We start from the raw sequence: 18,453 nt of genomic DNA on the forward strand, positions 1-18,453 counted from the left end.
TGTTACTGGGGCTGAACATCGTGGGAGGGCAGCTCCTCACTGGGGCTCTGCTCAGGGCGGCAGCCCCGTAGTCTTCATGTGAACTGGCGGGTTGCAGTAAGTTACGGGGTGCCATTCCTATTTTAAGGGGAAAGGAAATGTCCCTGCTCTGGAATGGATCAGCTGTGAGGGGGCAGGCAGGTACGTACGGGCTGAGTTTCCTGCGGAGGAGGCCGGTCTCCCAACCGCCCCAGTAACTGGGAAGCGGTAAGAAGGCGATGTGCCCGGTCGGTGAGCTCTGATCCCATCCCCAGTCAGAGAGACTGATTTAGGCTGGTCCCACTTGGGAGAGTTAGTGGTGATATTAACTGGAGGAAATTCTACAGAGTAAGTATTAGCCTTGTATTATGTAGAATTTTTAAGTGCTTCATTAATTTACAATTCCACTTTTTATTAAATTAATTTGCATTTTAATGAAAAAAATAAGTGGATCCAGCTCTTGGAGTAGCGATACCACGCAGCCCGTGTACGAAGGAGGGTGCCTGCGCAGGGGGGAGGCAGCCCTGCGCTCCCAGGAGCTCCCGCCCGCGCGCGGGGGCTGGGGGCTCCCTCCCAGTGCGAGGCATCCCCTCTCCCCGGCGTCCTCGCCGAAGCCTCTGCTGGTCTGGCTGCTGGTGCAGCAGCACGCGTGGGGGTTGTAGTGCAGACTCGGGCCTCCACCAGAGTGCCGGGTGGAAGGCGCCAGGGAAATTCAGGAGTAGGATGCAATGATTCTGTCTCGCCATGGGAAATGCCTCTTGCTGAGGCCGACACGCAGCCTTGTGCTCCTCGACAGAGCCCGGAGAGCCGTCACGCAGCCCTACTGTCAAGCTCTTCTCCAAGAAATAAGGGCTGTGACAGTCAAATGCATCAGCACTGAAGAGCCCCTGCATCCTCTCCTCTGGGCATGCTGGACAAATTGAAGAGTTTAGCTGAAAGTAAAAAAAAAAAAAAAACAAAAAACAAAAAACCAAAACCTAACAATTTCTCATTGACAGACGCCTTTTGAAATGTGCACCCAGTGCTTCCCTCTGACACGTGTCAGCCAGTGGCCCCGAGAAATGCCCTCAAACCTCGGCATCTGTTCCTAATTGGGGATCATTACTCTTAAGGGGTGTCATGACGTCGGTCTCCCTGGACTGGCAGGTATCAATTCTGGAGTGAGGCAGAGCATACTTATATAAAGTAAATAGCAGAAATCAGTCTGAAATCACTGGTGTTGAGCAACTTGGCTAGTATTCGAAGTGTGACAAAGGTGTCATTTTTCTCTGCAAGATTTTGTTTGTCTGATTTTTTTTTTGTTTGTTTGTTTGTTTAGACAGAATTTCAGACATGGTTATGGCCAGGAAAGTTAAAAAAAAAAAAAAAAAGGAATAAAAATCCACCAGCCTCCTTGCCCCCTGGCCCTCAGATCAACAGGTAACATCTCTGGTGCCTCCACAGACTCCCAAACTCTTTACTGGCATATAAACATTTCCTTAAAGATCCTTCTGCACTGCTTCAGAGAGTAATATTTTATCCTTCAGGGCTTTACTAATATAAGTTGACTGAAAATGAGATGCTCTTCACCAAACCATCTTTGCTTCCAATCTCTTTTACCATCAGATTTGCTGTTAATCTCACAGGCAGCAATCCCACAAGTTTTTTTTTTCCTTTCTAGACAGGTCAATTTAATAAGCCTTTTTTTTTTTTTTTTTTTTTCCCAACAACATCCACACGTCTGCTAAGAGAACTTTGACTCTATTACCTCATGGCTTACGTGCTGTGATGACTTCAGTAACTGTAAGGCACCGGCGTGGATCTTCTTCTGACCTGTGCCGCTGGAAGGTGGCAGGAGCGTCTGGACTCCAGGAGCGCACAGACTGTCGTTCCTTGCGACTTGGCAGAGGAACACCAGGGGCATTGTGTGTGTGTGTAGGGGTAAGGAAAATTGAGCAATAAACATCCAGAGAAATGAGACATTTAAACATTCAAAGTAATTGATACCAGGAAAAAAATATGATAGGATGAAATCTATTCCTGCAATAAACTGTCCATTAGTTGGGCCATCAGCATAACCCTAATCTAAAGTTACGAGGATCCATTACAGATATAATCAAATACAATTTTCTATATTCCATGAATCAAAAGCACCATATGTATTAAGAGCCTAGTTTGTCTTTTTGTTCCTGCCTTCTCCTGGAACAGTATATATCTGATTTCTTGTGTTATATTGCTCTGATGTCTGCTAAGGGCACCATGCCCTAGAAATTCACATTAAATAACTGAGAGTGAGCACTAGAAATGAAAAAAGTGAAATACTATCTAGACAGCTGGAAGTAAAAATATGAAAAGTGTTGCACTTACAGAAGGAAAAAAAGCCTATTTTTATGACTTGAATAGACAGTTTGGTATAAAGAGAAATTCCTCACCCAAGATCAGCCATACAGCTGAGCTGCAGCAGGCGGCCTGAAATGTTGTAATGTGCAGTACAAGTACTGGCTCGAGAGGGCGGACTGGGATGTGGCTGCAGATGTAGAGCAGGCACAAGCACGGAGGTTCTCCAACTTGCAGGGCTAATGATTACTGCCATCCCAGGGCAGGTTTTGGCTTCATAAGCATGTGTGCATGAGGCTTTAATGGGGACACTGCACGCGTGCATGAGGCTTTAATGGGGACACTGCAGATGGGGTGGGGCTGCAGCCAGGAGGGGTCTGTGGGCTGCAGATGTGTGCTCTCCAACACCCAAGGACGCTCCCTTCATTCGCTGGGGCATGACTCCCAGCTTGTCCTTTCTTTCCCTTTGTTTTGTAAATTTTTCCAGTTCTCACTGTTGACCAGATTGCCCCCCTTCAGCAGCCCCCTCCCCAGGCCCTGCCTTGCTGTCCTTGCCTCTGCTCAGCGAGGGATGTACGTGTTTGAGCATGTGACGAGCCCCATTCTCGCCAGCTCATGGACATGTCCTAGGCCCACCTGAAGTCTCTGGGTCTCAGTACCCACCTCGCACCAACTGTCACCTTTGAAATACAGAGAAATCCACAGCAGGAGTGGCTTCACCAGGTTCCAGGAAGACCCGCACTGCCCACAGCTTCAGCATCGCCCTTGGCCCTGGACTCCCCCGACGCTTTCCTTCAGCTCTGCACGCCGCAAGGTGACCCACTGGACAAACCATGCACTCTGCATATTTTTGTTTCCAGGCAATTCTCAGGGGCTTTGTTTTGACGTGAAATGTCTTTGCTGATGACAGAGAAACCAGCGGCCAGGGGACACTTTATCGAAAGAGCCTAGAGGGAACTGTCCGGTTTGTAAGGGCTCACACTTCCCATCAGAAGTTCCCCACATCTTTGAAAACCATTTTCCCGAAAGGTGTGTGTGACCTGCACGGGGGACCCGACAGAGGGGTTTTGGGGTGGGAAGCAGCATCAGCAGGAGCCTGCCATCTGGAGCGATCTCCGGTCCTCGCCACCTCATCAATTCTCCAGCTGTTCTCTAATCCCATCTGGAAAAAAATAAATCTCTTCTGTCTCCCTAGCCTATCCCATTGATTTATCTGTCTCAGTTCTTCTCCATAGGTGCCTGTCCATAAGAAGGGATGATTTAATTTACTCATCACACAGGACTTTTATGCCATTTTCTCCAGTATTATATATGTACTGTACGTACTCCCACTGCTGACCTGCATTATTTGGCTCTGCGCAACCTTTTGGGCAGCACCCAGCAGGGAAGACGCTCCCGGAGAGCTCTCTGACACAGCCATCTTTCTGGCGCTCTGGATTTGCCGTGTACCTGGGCTCCATCAGCCTGACAGACCCTGGGCTTCCAGTCGGTGTCCTTGCTCCCCGGGGCCGTCGCGCACCCTGGCTCTTGGTTCTTGCCCTCTGCGATGTTTCGCCGTGCCGAGCTCTGGGGGTGGCTGCGGGCTCCCCGAGAGCGAGCTCCCCCTGCGTGCCCTGACCCTGCTCAGAGAACCAGGGTGAGACCTGGGAGAGGTTTTCCTGAGTGAAACAGGAGCAGCAGTGGGTCTTTCGTGCCAGCGTGGGGGTCAGCTTTCAGGGCATGTTGCAGGCTTGCTGCTAAATGCCAGGGCGAGGAGCAAAAGGTTATAAAAGGGTAATATTCTGTTGGTAATTGGGACACAAGTTAGTGGCCCTGTAATCAGCCCAAGTCAATTAATGGATGTGAGATGCTGAGAGAGTCCCACTGCAGGGGGTGGGAAGTGAAAGCCTGCTGAGGGCATCGGGTGGGAGAGGGATCGCATCCCTTGGCCGAGTGGGACACTGCCAGCAGCAGAGATGAGAGAGGCAGCAGCAAGAAGGAACGAAACCCGGGTTTGGATTTCTTTGCCTGAGAGCTGGGGATGAGCCAGATAATGAGGCAGCAAGTTCTGAGGGCAAAGGAAGAGCCTGGGACGTGGTTAGCTGCTCGTTAGCAGCCGGAGACGTATGAGCTCTCAGCACAGTCGCTAGCTCTTTGCTCCGGCCAAGCCTTTGAATGTCCCTGGAAGGAGGGCTTGCATGCTGCTCCCCGTGGCCGTGGCTCCCAGCGGCCGCCGACTGCTCCTGAGTGGCAGAACAGCAGCTCTGAAGCTGCTGTGCTAAAGGCTTGAGAAATTAATTTTGCCTGTCAGAGATTCAAATGTAAGTGTGTGAACTGAGGTTCAGCAAGGTAAGCTAACCCACCTGGCTGCTCTCCAGCTCCGGGAATGCTGCTCACCGCAGGGAAGGGAAGGCCAACAAGTACCTGCCTGTGTAAGCTGGTATTGTCTTCCACATAAAACATGCCCTTAATTAATAGCTAGCATGAACCTAAGCCACTATCTCTGTTATCAATTTGCGGATGTGGTTGGATTGTCTGTCTCCCAGGACAGTAATATCCCTTCATCTTATTGCAAATTGCTCGCAGCATCCTTCTATTACACAGGCTTAATGCTTGAAAAATAGAGATTTAATACTCCACCATATCAGACTAAGTGAGGTCAAAGCAATTCATATTCACAGAGCTCCCCGGTAGCGCTCCCTGTGAGAAATGTGGGTGTGGAGGTAGCAAACCGCGGAGGCCTTGCCCCTGCTCCCCGCTGTCGGGCCCTGACAGGGACCACGGCAGCCCCCCAGGGTCGGTCCCCGGGGAGGGCTGCACTGGGCACAGGGCTGGGGGTGCCCCCCTGCCAGGCTGTGCCAGCCCCCCTGAACGGCCCCCCCGCCCAGCCCCACGCTGCTGCGGGCCCTTCCTGCGTTTGGCTGTCTCGCCGTGTTTTTCTAGACCAGAATGGCAGCAGCACGTGTATTTCCTGTGTGGGATACCACCGGAGTATGCTGCGCGTGTTGCCAGGGTGCTGACGATTCCCCAGGTGTTGGATGGTTGATGTGTTTTTAATAAGCTGTTTGTAAGGAAGTTGCGTGCAAGTCTCCTACGAACTGCCAGTTGTCACCTTGCCTCTTGAACAGAAAGCCTAGCAGTAACAGATCCGGTATTTACATGTGGTTTTTTATTCTGAAATGTATATATTTTGAGATTAATACCTGGTGTGTGTGCAAGCCTTGAGGGTTTCCTCCCCAGCAAGAGAAGATTTATCTCCAGGGATGATGCATATATTGCCAGGACACATTCCTTCTGCATTTGCTTTTATGTGTGTGCCAGGACATGGATTTCACCTGCAACTCATGAGGAAATATCTAAGCACGTAAAATAAATGGGAAGTTTAGGTTCAGAGGGATTTATGTGCAGAAATTAAATACGGGTTAGGAGAAATATCCTTTGCCTTGCACAAAACCAGCGTAACAGACATAATTCTCTTGGTGTGAGCTGAATAGACCTGGAGCTACCTCCTTCCCCAAAGTGCAAGGCAGCCCTGGGCTCATAAACAGCTTTGCTGGCTGTACCTCATGGTTCGGGGCATCTTGCCTGGACGCCTGGGTAGGGGCAACAGCCTTTAATGGCACAAACCAGGGTGGTCTCTGAAGCGTGTGAAGGCTGGCTGTGACCGTCCAGGGGATCCAAGGGCAGGGGTTGCTCCCGGGCTTTTGGGCCAAGGTGGCCAGCCAGGATACGGAACATCAGTCTCCTGAGAGGGGACCAGAGCCAGAGCCCCGGGGTACCCAGGCGTAGGTGCAGCAGAGGTGAAAGGCTGCCCTGGGAGACAGGAGGGTTTTTTTTTTTTCCTTTTTCCATGGCTGTGTGTAAGGACTGTTGCAGTCAGGGGCTTCTGAAGGCTGGAGCCATCCACGGATGCTGCAGGCTCTGCAGGAGGGTCGTTTGCGGAGGTGCTGGGGGCTCGTCACCAGCCGCTGGCTGCGGCGTTGTTGGGTGGTGCTGAAAAGGCGACCCAGGCATCTTCCCTGGCCTTAAGAAGCTCCCTCTAAGGGAATTTGCCTCTGGCTTTGGAAAGGAGACCTCTGACCTGTATCTCTTTGTTAGTGGGTAACAGAGGGAAGGCTTATCTCCCTGTCTTCAAGGCCTGCAGGAGTTTCAAGAATCCTTTAAGAGCAAGAGACTAAAGATGATCTCTATCATAGACTGTACTTTGCCTAAACAAGAACTACAGGCTGTGTAGAAAGACTGTATTGTGCTTCAACACTGAAAAAATAGGATTTTGGAATCTCAGAGATAATGAGACTGTGATGGGGCTGCACTGTAGGACTGTCATGAGAAGGGGAGACCTGAATGTTTGTCAGCAAGATGCCAGATGGGGAGCAGGGCTACCTCCAGCCTGAGGACCACATCCCATTGGGAAGCATCAGCGCTGCCGTGCCAGGGCGGGCTGCCTTTCGGCTGGCTTCTGCACAGGCAGTGCCTGGCAGCAGCACTGTCACTAAAAACACTGCTGGTCACAAAAAAAAGACTGTTTCCAAGTCTGAGGAATTCTTAGAATTGAACTGCCGGAATAAAATTAACTGGCTCAGCTCACCGCGATGTCCACAGAAATGCAGTGGTTACAGAAGGAGAGGTGGCTGCAGAGAGCCACTCGGGTTTTCTGTGCTGGGCCCAGTCTGCTGGTGACCAGGGGTTACACCGACCCGGCGCTGAACGGCACCTCTGCAGCGAGTGTTTCCAGGAAGGGGGCTGTCAGGAGCATGTGGTGCCTCCTGTGGCAGCATGACACGCTGACGAGCTCTGACGGATGGCTAATTGCTCAGGGTAGCCTGACAAAATAGAGCAGTTCTGAGAGCACCTCAGCGGCGGAGGTCAGCAGTGACACAGAAAACATAATTTTTCATAGTGTGCTCCTTGTATCCTACAACTCCTTCTGTAATGGACTAGCAAATTACCACACTATTTAAAAGGTAGCAATTTATAACATTTTGATAACTGCATGCTCCTGAGGCTATATCATCTGTGCCTGCAGAGAGAACGAACGAGAGCACTCCCCTCCCTACAACATGGTCATGGGCATGTAGAAACACAAACAGACGTGTGCCTCTGCCATCCAACGCCTTCTTTTCAGTGTGGATCAGAGGTTCATCAGGCAGGATCCTGGAAAAGACCTCTGCCTCTCAGGCATGTGCTGTCTCTCTCCCATTCCTGCTCATTTCAATGTCTTTCTGGCCTGGGGAGCCTGGGGAGGTTCCAGTGCCCGCCCAGTCTTACCATTTCCTAACTCAGCTCCCTGGAGTCCACGCGGGCATTGCTTATCTGGGTGCACTTGGCTATTCTGATGTATGCACCGGCTCCTGTCACAAGGGCATTACTTTAGTCCCCAAGAGGTGCCCAGGTGGTGGCTCCCATAGAGGAACTGCAATCGTGAGGAAGCAGCAGGGCTCGCTGAACCACACTGACCCTATTTACGAAGCCCCAGGGGCATCAGGCAACCTTTTTTAAGATCTCTCCTTACCTCTTGTTGGGAATGCACTTCGGGGCTCCATCCCACGTGCAGCTGCCATCGTGTCTGTGTGCTGTCTGCAAACACGTGCTGACCACCACGCACACATCTAGATGTCCCATTCACCGAATTTTAAATATGTGCTGCCCCTCTGTGCTGGACCCCTTCTGCACTGATGTCTCCTTTGCTGCATGGCAGGAATCTCCATTTCTTGCCAAGAGGAATCTGAACAATTGAGTGCCTGAAGAATTTTCATGGCAACATTCATCCCTCTCAAGTAAATGAAATCTCGCCCCCAGGTCATGGCAGCAGGTCAGCTCTTCTCACACAAATTGGGCCCTGTGCAATTTCCTTCACTGGAGCCGTTGCCTCCAGCAGAACTGGCTGGCACTGTGGCAGAGGAGGAAGGGAGCGGCAGGACCAGAGCGTGCTGGGGGGGGCTGGCGAGTCCCCCATCGCGCAGCCGGCGTGAGCAGAGCAAAGCACACGTCCAGCTGCGTGAGGGCTGGGGTGGGCGAGGGGCTGGGGGTCACTGGCTCTGGCCCCAGCAAAGGGCATCGTTGTCCCCGCAGAGCGGGCCGGGAGCCGGGGGGGTGCGAGCCGAGTCCCCGGAAGGCAGGAAAATTGGATGATAGTACTGGACTTGGAGGATGCACCTTCTGGAGGCGATGCTGCAAGAGGTGCAAGCCTACAGCAATTCGCCCTTTCCAAGAGCAGGCGCGTGTTCGCCCGCACAGTGTGCTTGACTGCACGTGCACAGGTGAAGCCGTGCGTCTGCGCGAGGGGACCGTTCGCAGCGAGCGTGCAGGTGAGCATACATGGCCGGTAGCAAAGTGTTCCTGCATTAGTACTGCAGCAATTTTTTATTAACTGTCTGCTTTCCCTCTGGAGTGATGTAACTCTGCTCTATGCAGCAGAGATGGGTCCAATTAATCGGATGGATAAAAGTGGTTAATGCACCTTGGAGAAGCGTAATTTAATTGGAAATGATTATTACGTGCCGCTCCTATGTAAAGAGTGTGAGAATCAACACTAATGACTCTGTTATGAACATGACTTTTAAGTGCTATGTGGTTCTGCGAGTGGAGTCTTTTTCTGGGTATGCTTTTGTTTCCCAGAGATTTCAGGGGGGATGCTGATTGCAGTGACACACTGGGGATGGACAAGGCACATTCCAGTGAGTTGGGGCTGTCGGTCCTGTTTGTGCTGATCCTTGGGTGGAAGTAGAATCAATGATTTGCCTTTGAAATCTGCAGAGATGGGCTCTGTTTGCAGTGTGCCAAGGACTCCTCGGCAGCAGCATTCCTGGCGGCTGGCGTCAGCCCACACCCTGCCTCCTTGCTCACTGCTGATTCCCGGTTTGACCGAGGTTTGCTTTTCAGCAGTAATGCCCACTGAGGCCAAAGCTGTTCTCTGCTGCATTGTTTGCCTTGCGGTTTGGCATTGCCTTTCTCACCACATCTCTGCCGTTTCAGATGTAGTCTGTAGGACATCCCTCCTTCCCTCTCTGTGTGCAAACCGCGTTAGCGGCAGCACACGCAGGTAGCTTGTGCTGAACGGCACGTGCGCTGCAGGCAGCTCTTTGTTGCTCCCACGTAGGCTGTGGATGCCGTGGGATTAAAGCTGGTGACGTGGTTGTAGTACCTAAGCTCCTGTACGTCCCCCTGCCATAGTGCAGACTGCGTACAGGGATGCTCGCCCGTGGAGCTAATGAGCAACAACTGGATGAGAGTTGGAATATTAAGCCTGTATAACCTGCGAGGAAGACAGCAAACTAAGGAGGGAAAACTTTCTCCCCCCTAGAGCTGCGAAACGCTCCCAGTTCACAGGCCACTCGTGTCTTTCACAGCCCATTGGGTTTTGCTGCAACAGAGGAAGGGTGCTTACACAGACGGTGAAGAAATGTTTTTGTGAAGGCATGGAAAATGTCTGTGAGTAGACAAGATTTCAGGCTGTCATCAGCACAAATGTATCTGTGCATTGTTTTCCTGTTTTCCAGGCTCCTAGACGAGTGCCACTACAACCAACAATTTTCCTGTCCTTTTTTCCTTTGCTTTTACAAGTATCTTAAACCAAACCCCTCCTTCCCAGCAGGAGCTGAATGCACTGCTGGGTATGGAATAAAAAAAAAAAAAAAAAAAAAAAAAAAGAGGATTTTGAATCCATGAAGGAGAAACAGGAGAAAAAGTTTCTGTTGGATGTAGACCCAAGCAGTGCCCGCTGGGCTCCCTGCATCCCCCTTCCCACGCCAAGGAGACGGGGGTGACTGTTGCCCCTTCCCCTGGGGAAGGAGCTCGGCAGCCCCCTGGGCCTGCAGCGCTGCGCCCCCGAGCAGCCCCCAGCCCCTCCGTGCCAAGATCTGGGCAGGAGCAAACTGGGGAAAGCAATGTGTGATACGACCCTCCCCTCGCGTCCCTTCCTCTGTCGAGTGGGGTGATTAAATCAGCCCTGGCTGCTGCAGGCTGCGCGGGGGCTGTGGCTGGAGCTTGCAACCAGCGCTGGGAACGGCATCTGATGGTTTCGTCCTCTCCCTCCCTCTTCTCCTGCGTGGGGCCGAGCAGAGCTACATCTGTTTGCTGGAGCCGGAGGAGCGAGAGTGGACTGCCTGTCCCCGGGGTGAGCGTGCAGGGTGGACGTGCCTGGCGGTGACAGCAGTGTGATAGGTTTTACCTGGTTGGCTGCCTGGCCCATTTATTTGGAACAAAACACATTCAGAAATGTGTCTGTGTCAGCAGCGCTGAGATGAACAAATATCCCCAAACAAAGAAGGACTTGGGGAGACTTTCATATGGCCAGATGCTTATCAAAGAGCAATAGAAAGTGTCGGAGAAGTGTGTGGTCAGTGTGGGGGCTGTTCAGGCCCTGGGGGCACGGAGCTGAGCCATGCCAGCAGCGGCTCTCCTCTCCTTGCCCTGGCAGCGAGGGCTTTCCCGGTGTCCTAATGCCCGCGGCCCCCCCGTGCCCTGCGGGGAGCACCTGTGACAGCAGCGTCCCAGGCCTCCCCTGGGCAGCACCCCGGCGCCCTCCCTGCTCCCTGGGCAGAGGGAGCTGCCCTGCTCCTCCCGGGCCGTGAAGGCGGCACAGGGAGGCGGCAGGTTTCCCTGTCGTGCTGCGTGTCGGGGGCTGCTCCGCTCTGGAAGGAGGGGAAGAGCATGCTGGTGCTCTCGCAGGTTTTCCCCGTAGGAAAGTGATAGTATTTCAGCGCAAAAAATGCACATTTTAGAGAGAGAAGAGAAATTCACTTTTTAAGCAGTTTTACAGGGGAAGGAGGAGGAAACAGAGGAACGCGGTTTTATTTCCCAGTGTTATGGTGCCCATGGTCCCTGGCGGCACAGTGGGCGAGGTCAGGCCAGTGCTGGTGGGGCAGCAGTCCCCGCTGGGGAGGGCCCCTTTGAGCCCACCCCGGGAGAACGGGGCACGTGGTGCTGGGGTGCCCCGTCCCCCGTGGGCTGTCCCGCTCCCGTGGGGTCAGCCGGGCACTGCAGAGCCCGTGGGTCCTGGGCTCGGAGGGGGCTCAGCAGCTGACCCGTGGCGGCAGGGTCCCCGCGGCCCACCCCGGCACGGTGAGGAGGGGCTGGGCTGGGGCGGCCCCCGGGATGCGGGGGCCTGGGCAGAGCTGCTGGCAGCCGTGCGCGTTGCCTGCCTGCGCTGCAGATGCTGGGGTCTAGTGGTGCTGTGCCCCTGCTTAGGGGCACTAAATTTGTTCACAAATCTGCAAGGAAGCGCAAGGTGCTCTCCTGAAGCAAAAGCACCATTCACAAGTTCTGTAATACGTATCGTATTTGAACTTTCTTTAAAAAGTGACCTTTAAGCATTTAGTTCGCTCACTCTGATGTTTGATACAATTTTCTCCAATGAATCTCATTCTAACTGTTGCTTTAAATTAAGTAAATTCTCCTCCTGCGGGGCTGGTAACCAGCAGTCACATCTTCCAGAGATTTTCTAGTTGTTCAGTGTAAGTGTGATGCTCAGAGCTGTGAATCTCATTCACCAGTTCTGCGCTTAGCTGTGCCATGAACCCCAACGTCCTGCTGTGTTTGCTGTGTTTTTTTCATCTCAGATCCATCTTCCCAGGGAAGGTGGTTTGCTCTGGCTGTGTGGGAAGTGTTTAGCATTATCTCCTAACTACGTGCAGATGTTCCTCTTTAATTGATTTTAAATTGTTAAAAAATCATAATCAATAGTGGAGCTGTGGTCCTTAAAAACATGATCTCAGCAAGCAGGCAGTGCCTTTGCTGTCAGTCCAGAAACGTTGAGGCTTTGCAAGAAACGTTGCCTGCCTTGTTTCTTAAAGATGGTGTGTTGCTGCAAAGACACAGAACACTGCTCATCCGTTCCCTGTACCTAAAAGTGAGAAATACAGAGTTTGGAGAGACAGTGCTGTTTAAGTGCTGTGAGACTTGGCCAGAGGCACTAAACTTGGGAAGGAGCTCAAGGGAGGATCCTGTCACAGCCGAAATCGGATCAGAGACGCGGGGTTTGTGTGAGCAGAAGCCGGAGGGGCCAAGGCTGAAGAGCATGCAGGCTGCAGGCAGGGCATCCCCGGTTCCTGCGCCAGGGTTCTCATTGTGAGCTTACTGGGCTCCTCCTGGATCTCCAGATCGTTATCCCAAAGGCTTGTTTCTAGTCCTCTGGCAGCACTGTAGAGATCTGAAGTTCGGGTATCAGCTCAGACTCAGGGGTCTCTTGTGAGTCTCAGGCGCTTGAGGCAGCCCCCGCCTCGGCCAGCACCCCAGCACTGACATTACCCGCTTTGCCCACATCTGTTGGTGGCAGCACATAAATGATCGGCGAAGGGAGAGCTGAGATTAAGTGGAGCTGAGACGCGTTAACGCCTGTTATCACCCTGCCCGGAGTGGCAGGACCGGGGCAAGGGTGGGGGCGGCTCCTGTTCCTGGGAAGGGGCTCTCCTCATCCCCCAGCACAGCGGCACTGGGCCGTGGGCATCCCCGCTGCCACCCGCCAGCACCCTCCGACCCTCTCTCTGTTTCCCAGGTAGCTCGGGATGCACAGAGGTGGCCGGTCCAGCCGTGCCGCAATGACGTGAGCGAGGGCAGCAGCGTGCAGGGCACAGCCGGCTGCTGGGCTGACAGAGGAGGAGACAGCGACGATGACGGAGGCAGGAGGCTCACTGCCATCCAACAGGTAACACCTGAGGAGGGGACCGGCACCAGCACGGTGGTTCTTTTAGGTTTCAAATGTGTGCATTGAGGATGCTTCAGGGCAGAGGGGAGAGGGAGGGACAGAGGGGACAGTGGATCCAGAAAGGCCCGTGGCTTTGTGTTTGTGCCACCTCTTGAGCCATTCCCAGGCTGGCACGTCCCTGCCGCCGTGCAAGGACCTGTCAAAGGAATGAGGAAAGACACAACCTGTAAATAATGAAACCCAAGACACGCTACGTAAATTTAACCACAAAAGGAAAAAGCCCGTGCGGGCTCACCGTTTTTCTTGACAGTCTCCACTTTGCACCTTGAATTTCATAAACCATTATTTTCCTCTCTAGTAGTGATGTACAACACAGGCAGAGCGAGAAGGCTCCGAGGAATCACAGCCAGTCCTCAAAGCAGCGTCTTTGCCGTGCAGAATCAAAACCCAGCTCTTGTTATTTATTCACCACAGAGGAACTCCTGAAGCACTGCGAGGAGGAAGAAAGGGGGGTGGTGGGGGGTGTGTGCATGCATGCGTGTGTGCAGGAGAGGTGGGAGGCTCCCCAGAGCCGCGCTCGCTGCCGAGCAGGACCCCGGCGTGTCAGCCCCCGAGCGTGCCGAGATGCCGGCGGGGAGCCCAGGCAGCCCCGGGAGCTCTGCCTTTCTCTCATCTGCACAGCCCGGGCCGAGCCGATTTTTTATTTAAGTGCATTTGGAATGTGCACAGAAGATCCCCGCAGACCTCAGGCGTCTTGGCAGGCTGGTGTGGGGGGTGTCTGGGCGAGGACAGTGGGGGCTCTTCCCCCTAGCCGGGATGTGCTGGGGCCGAGGCGGTGGGTCTGCTCGCCCAGGGCAGGCGAGTGTGTGTGGGGCGGCTGTGCCCCCCGGCAGGGCTCTGTCCTCGCCCGCTCCCGCGCTGGGACAGGCATGGCCTTCCCCCCCGCAGCCCTCCCTCCCTTCCAGTGGGCTCCAGAGAGCTCCGGGCTGGGCTGGGCTGCATTTCCTTGTTTTGCTTGTGGTTGAGGCTGGAGCTGGGGCTTGGTGCTGCAGGGGAAAAACAACCAAGCCAGCCCACAGAGGCACTGCAGCTCCTGCTGGAGATTTCACTTGAGCGCAGCAGATCCCGTCCTTTTAATTGTGCTCTTCATCCACCGTCCCGGGCTGAGCAGCCTCTGGAGCCACCCTGGGTGTGAGGGAGAGCTTCGGGAGCCTTCATCGTGCTCGTGGCAGGAGGCTCGGGTGCCGGGGGCCTCCAGCTGCTGTCCGCAGGCCGAGCCCTGCAGATGCCAGCTCTCCTCGCACCCCCAGGATGGAGGGCTGGCAGAGAGGGGCCCCATCTGCGCGGTCCCATTTGTTTCCCGTGGCAGGTCAAAGCGAGCGTTAGTCTCCCGGGTGCAGCCGCATCGATCCGCCTCCCTCGGGGCCACGTGCAAATACAGACGAGAGGGAAGGAGGCGGCTGGGGAGCGTGTTTCCATTCTGTCCTCGTGGGCGCCGTGGGGGAAAGGCGGGCAGGCTAGCCAGGCCCAGCGGTGGGGACTTTACTGGCGGACAGGGCTAACTGTGCCTCCAGGTCTGCCCCTGCCCCAGCAGGTGCCCAGAGCTTTCCAGCCACGGTCCCTCCATCAGCAGGGATCCTTCCCGCAGCTGCTGCAGGAGCCCACGCGGGTCACCCCGCGCCCGGGAGCCGGGGGGTGAGAGGGGGGGTCCGTCCCGCGGCCGCGGGAGGCTTGGCCCCGGGGCAGGACGGGGGTGGCGGGGGGCTGCAGGGCCCCCAGCCCAGCCCCACCAGCAAACAGGACAGGGCGCTTGTGGTGCCGCTCTGCTGAGTGCACTTGCAAACAGAGCTGATTTAATGAACAACAGGAGTGTTTTCCCAGGCCACATGCTGAGCTGTATTCAAAATACATTTGTACGAACATCAATTTTTAATGCAATTTATGCCAAATGTTGTTGCAAAAAGCAGCCGTTAACATGACATTAATTCAATCACTGGAAATACAGTACGTGCTGCTAAATGAAAACATGTTATTAGTCAATTAGATTAACTGGATGTAACTCTTCCAAACACAATGTATTATGGTTTCTACATGGTTAATTATGTTGTACAAATTACATGGCAATAAGGCTTAGCACTGGACACACACACACACACTTAATACACAAGCTGAAAAAACAGCTTTCAATTCACAGTTGAACTCTAAAAATTATTTGAAATATAAATATCTTGCAAGCTTGAAATAAAGAGGCAGAATTATGCTGATATTGTAATGGGAACAGGGCAATTTCTAAAAGAGCCAGGAAAGTCTTTGCCGTGAGATCACAGCTGTTCATGGTCGCTTTCATAGTGCGTTTTAATCTGCTTTAAAAAGACCATTTTAATTTTAAACAGAAATACTCCTGGCCGTGGTGAAGTCCCTCCCCGTGCAGGAATCTCTCAGCGCCCACGCAAGTGACGACTTTGCTGCCTCCTCCTTTGTTTGTGTTTTAGGATGAATTTGTGCCCACTTGCGGGGAACAGTGCCAGGCACCGGGAGCGGGCACGGCGCCTGGCAGCCGCGCGACACGCCGCGGGCACCGCGGCCCTCGGCACGGCGTACGTGCCCCCGCCAGCACCGCGGGGGGGCCGGCCGGGGGTCGGCGCTGGCTATGGCCCCGCTGCTCGTGGAGGGAGCCCCGCGGCGCTGCCGCCTCTGGGGATCCCCGGGGCGGGGGTTCCACGAGTGCCGGGCCCAGCAAGGAGGAGGCTGCTCTTCCTGGAAGGGCAGCGGCAGCCCAGCAAGCTGGGTGCCCCAGGAGACAGCCCCACGCCGTCCCCGCTCTGCGGGGAAGGGGCTGCACCCCCCTGTCCTATCTCCCTGGGGACCCCCTGCCCACCCACGGCTCTGCACGGCTCGGGTCCCAGCACAAGGTGCCCAGCATCCTTGGAAGAGCAGAGTGCCCTCAGCCCCCCCGGTTTAACCAGGGCCGGCCCCGAGCCCCGGAGGAGCCCCAGGCGAAGAGGAGCGCTGGTCCTGGCTCGAGGCCCAGCTAACAGGGAGCACTGCAAACCCGGCAGAACGCGATGGCAGCTCGCGCTGGGGAACCAGACGCGTCCGTCCCCGCTCGGCACCTCAGCCGGGGGCGAGTGAGCCCGTGGCTTCCCGGCCGGGGCTGGGGTCTGCCCCTGCTCCGGTCCCGTCCCGGGCCCTCTCCCGTGTCCCTCTCGTGCTCCCCCGCACAGCCCCTCTCCCCGCTCTTGCCCAGCGAGGCTGGAGCTCAGCTCACAACGTGCTCTTTGCCAAACCCGGCCCTGGCAGCCCAGTCCCCCCTCACCTGTTGGCACAAGGGGGGTTCCCCCCTGCCCTGCTGCCGGCCCTTTCCACCCTCCCCAGGAGCTCCTTTGCACTTGCTGGGGGCTGGCAAATCTCCTCCAGACTGTTGTCCCCCGGGGGTGTGGGACATGGGCCAGCGACTGCCCCTCCCCTGGGACCCTGTGCTGCAGAAACACCCAACTGCACATCATCCTGCAAACAGGGCGTAAGTAAGCAGGTGGCGGAGCTCTGGAAATGCATTTTTATTGCTCTTGTTGCAATAATTATCACAGTTCATGGAAATGTGACTCTCTTCTCAGATACTCAATCAGTAATCTGAACGGCACGGCAGTGGCCCTGTGAAGCTCAGAAGGGCGGGGGAGCAGGGGCGAAGCGAGCCGCACCGGGAGCACGCTCTGCCCGGCGCTGGTGCCTCTGTGTCACCGAAACAGCCCCAGCGCCGCAGGGCTGAGCAGGATGCGACCAGGAGTGTAGGTAAGGGGAAAAAGGAGAAGTGGAGCAGTGGATAGGTAAAACACAAGGTGCAACGCGGGCAGGCTGTGCTGGCAGGCTGCTAGAGCTGTACAGCGTGAGCTGGGGAGGCCGGGCCAGCCCTCTCCAGGGGTGCTGGTAGTGGTGCGGAGCTGAGGCGCCCAGGCAGAGCCGAGGAGGAGCTATGCAGAGCACGGGGTGGGGGGGAGATGCCGGGCTGCTCTCCGCCGCGATGGGCACGGTGGTTCAGCAGTGCCTGCGCGCACAGGCCCGTGCCGAGAGCGGCTCTCGCCTGGCGGTGCGGGGCCGGGCGGTGCGGGGGTGCGCGGTCCCCGGGGGGTGCGCGGAGAAACCGCTTTGCCCTCGCAAGAGCCCGTCCGCGCCCGCAGCTCCCCGAGCGACGGCGCCCGCGCTGACCTGCAGCTCCCCGCGGCCCCCGGCCCCGCTGCGGAGCGGGGGCTGCACCGGCAGCCGCAGCCCCAGCTCCCGGGGTGCTCACCCCACCCGGGGTGCCCAGGGATGCGTGCCGGTATGGGCAGCTGCCGGTGATGGGCCGAGATTTAATTTGACAGAAGCAGGGGGCACGAGGGGGAGCCGAGTCGATGCAGTGGAGTACAGTTTATTGGTTTCACCGGGAGCAGAGAACGATTTGAGCAACCTCTGTACCGCTGGTCCAGACACACACCACCGCACTGTTGACTTAACAGCCGCTGCTGACAGAGAGAAGTGATAAAGCTCTTGGAGATATTCCTGTCTCATCTGTCTCGGGTAAATCAGATGAAGGCTGGAAACATCAGAGGAGGCAAAATGCAAAAGCAATAAAAAACTCCTGACTCTCATTGAAGGCAGAAGCTGGTCCGACATGACCACTGGCAACAGAAAGATTTCACATGATCAGGGGGTTGCTTACTTGAGGAATTGTTGATTATTTAGTGGCTGCTTAAGGGGCTGGGGGAAAAAGAAATCAAAGCTCCTGCTGTTCGCAGGTTGATGAAAGGACTGCATGCTGCCCCTCTGCAGCCCTTGTTTACCACCAGCCTTACCTGCTCAGAGTAGTTGGAGAGATTTCTGACTGCTTGCTCAGAAATAAAAGGAGCCCCAGAATCAATCATTTGTTTACATTGTATAACTTGTTGAAAATCAATTGGCTCCACATGTTGCAGATCTGATTGCATTTTGTTAGCGGTCACAGGGAATGGTTTTCCCTTGACATGCCTGTGTTCGCGGTTTCTCCAATGCATCAATTGTACCAAGCTTTTAGGATAATTGAGACCGAGCAACAATCCCCTTTATAAATATTAACTCTGATATGCTTGGGAAACTCTGCCTCTCTTGGATGAATTTTTAACTAGCTTTTTAATCTATTGCTTCTTGTTAGAACAGCAGGAGCGTTTCTTGGAGCCTGTGTCTGTCTCCCCGGCTCCAGGAGAGCCCTGTCCCCGCCGAGCCGCGGTCCTGGGGCAGGGACCCTGCTCCTGCCCTGCGTGGCACGGACCCCCCCGGGGAGCCGGCGGCTGCTGCTGCGGGGCAGGGAGGGCTCCGCGGGCCCGGGGGCCACAGGGACAGGAGAGGCCACGGCTCAGCAGGGCCCTCGGGCACCCTCAGCCTCCGGCCGGGGTTCGCCCAGGGAGCTGCCGCGCCAGGCAGCCGCGGGGCTGGCGGAGAGGGGCCGGGGGCCGGGGGAGCGGGCGCCGTGCCGCTGGCCTTGG

At 55.2% G+C, this 18,453-nt stretch overlaps 2 long non-coding RNA genes across 2 annotated transcripts; both read left to right on the forward strand.

Annotated features, from left to right (window-relative positions):
• Positions 1–3,531, forward strand: LOC116960364. Its single transcript, XR_004406341.2, has 2 exons — positions 1–1,437; positions 1,747–3,531. It is a non-coding gene; the product is annotated as an uncharacterized LOC116960364 (long non-coding RNA).
• A 9,995-nt stretch (positions 3,532–13,526) lies between these two features.
• On the forward strand, positions 13,527–18,065 carry LOC122153977. Its single transcript, XR_006165859.1, has 2 exons — positions 13,527–16,478; positions 16,573–18,065. It is a non-coding gene; the product is annotated as an uncharacterized LOC122153977 (long non-coding RNA).
• Positions 18,066–18,453: the final 388 nt, after the last annotated feature.

The sequence above is a fragment of the Tyto alba genome, unplaced genomic scaffold (assembly GCF_018691265.1).
Source record: "Tyto alba isolate M040663 unplaced genomic scaffold, T.alba_DEE_v4.0 Super-Scaffold_28, whole genome shotgun sequence".
In the NCBI taxonomy this organism is placed as follows: Eukaryota; Metazoa; Chordata; class Aves; order Strigiformes; family Tytonidae; genus Tyto; species Tyto alba.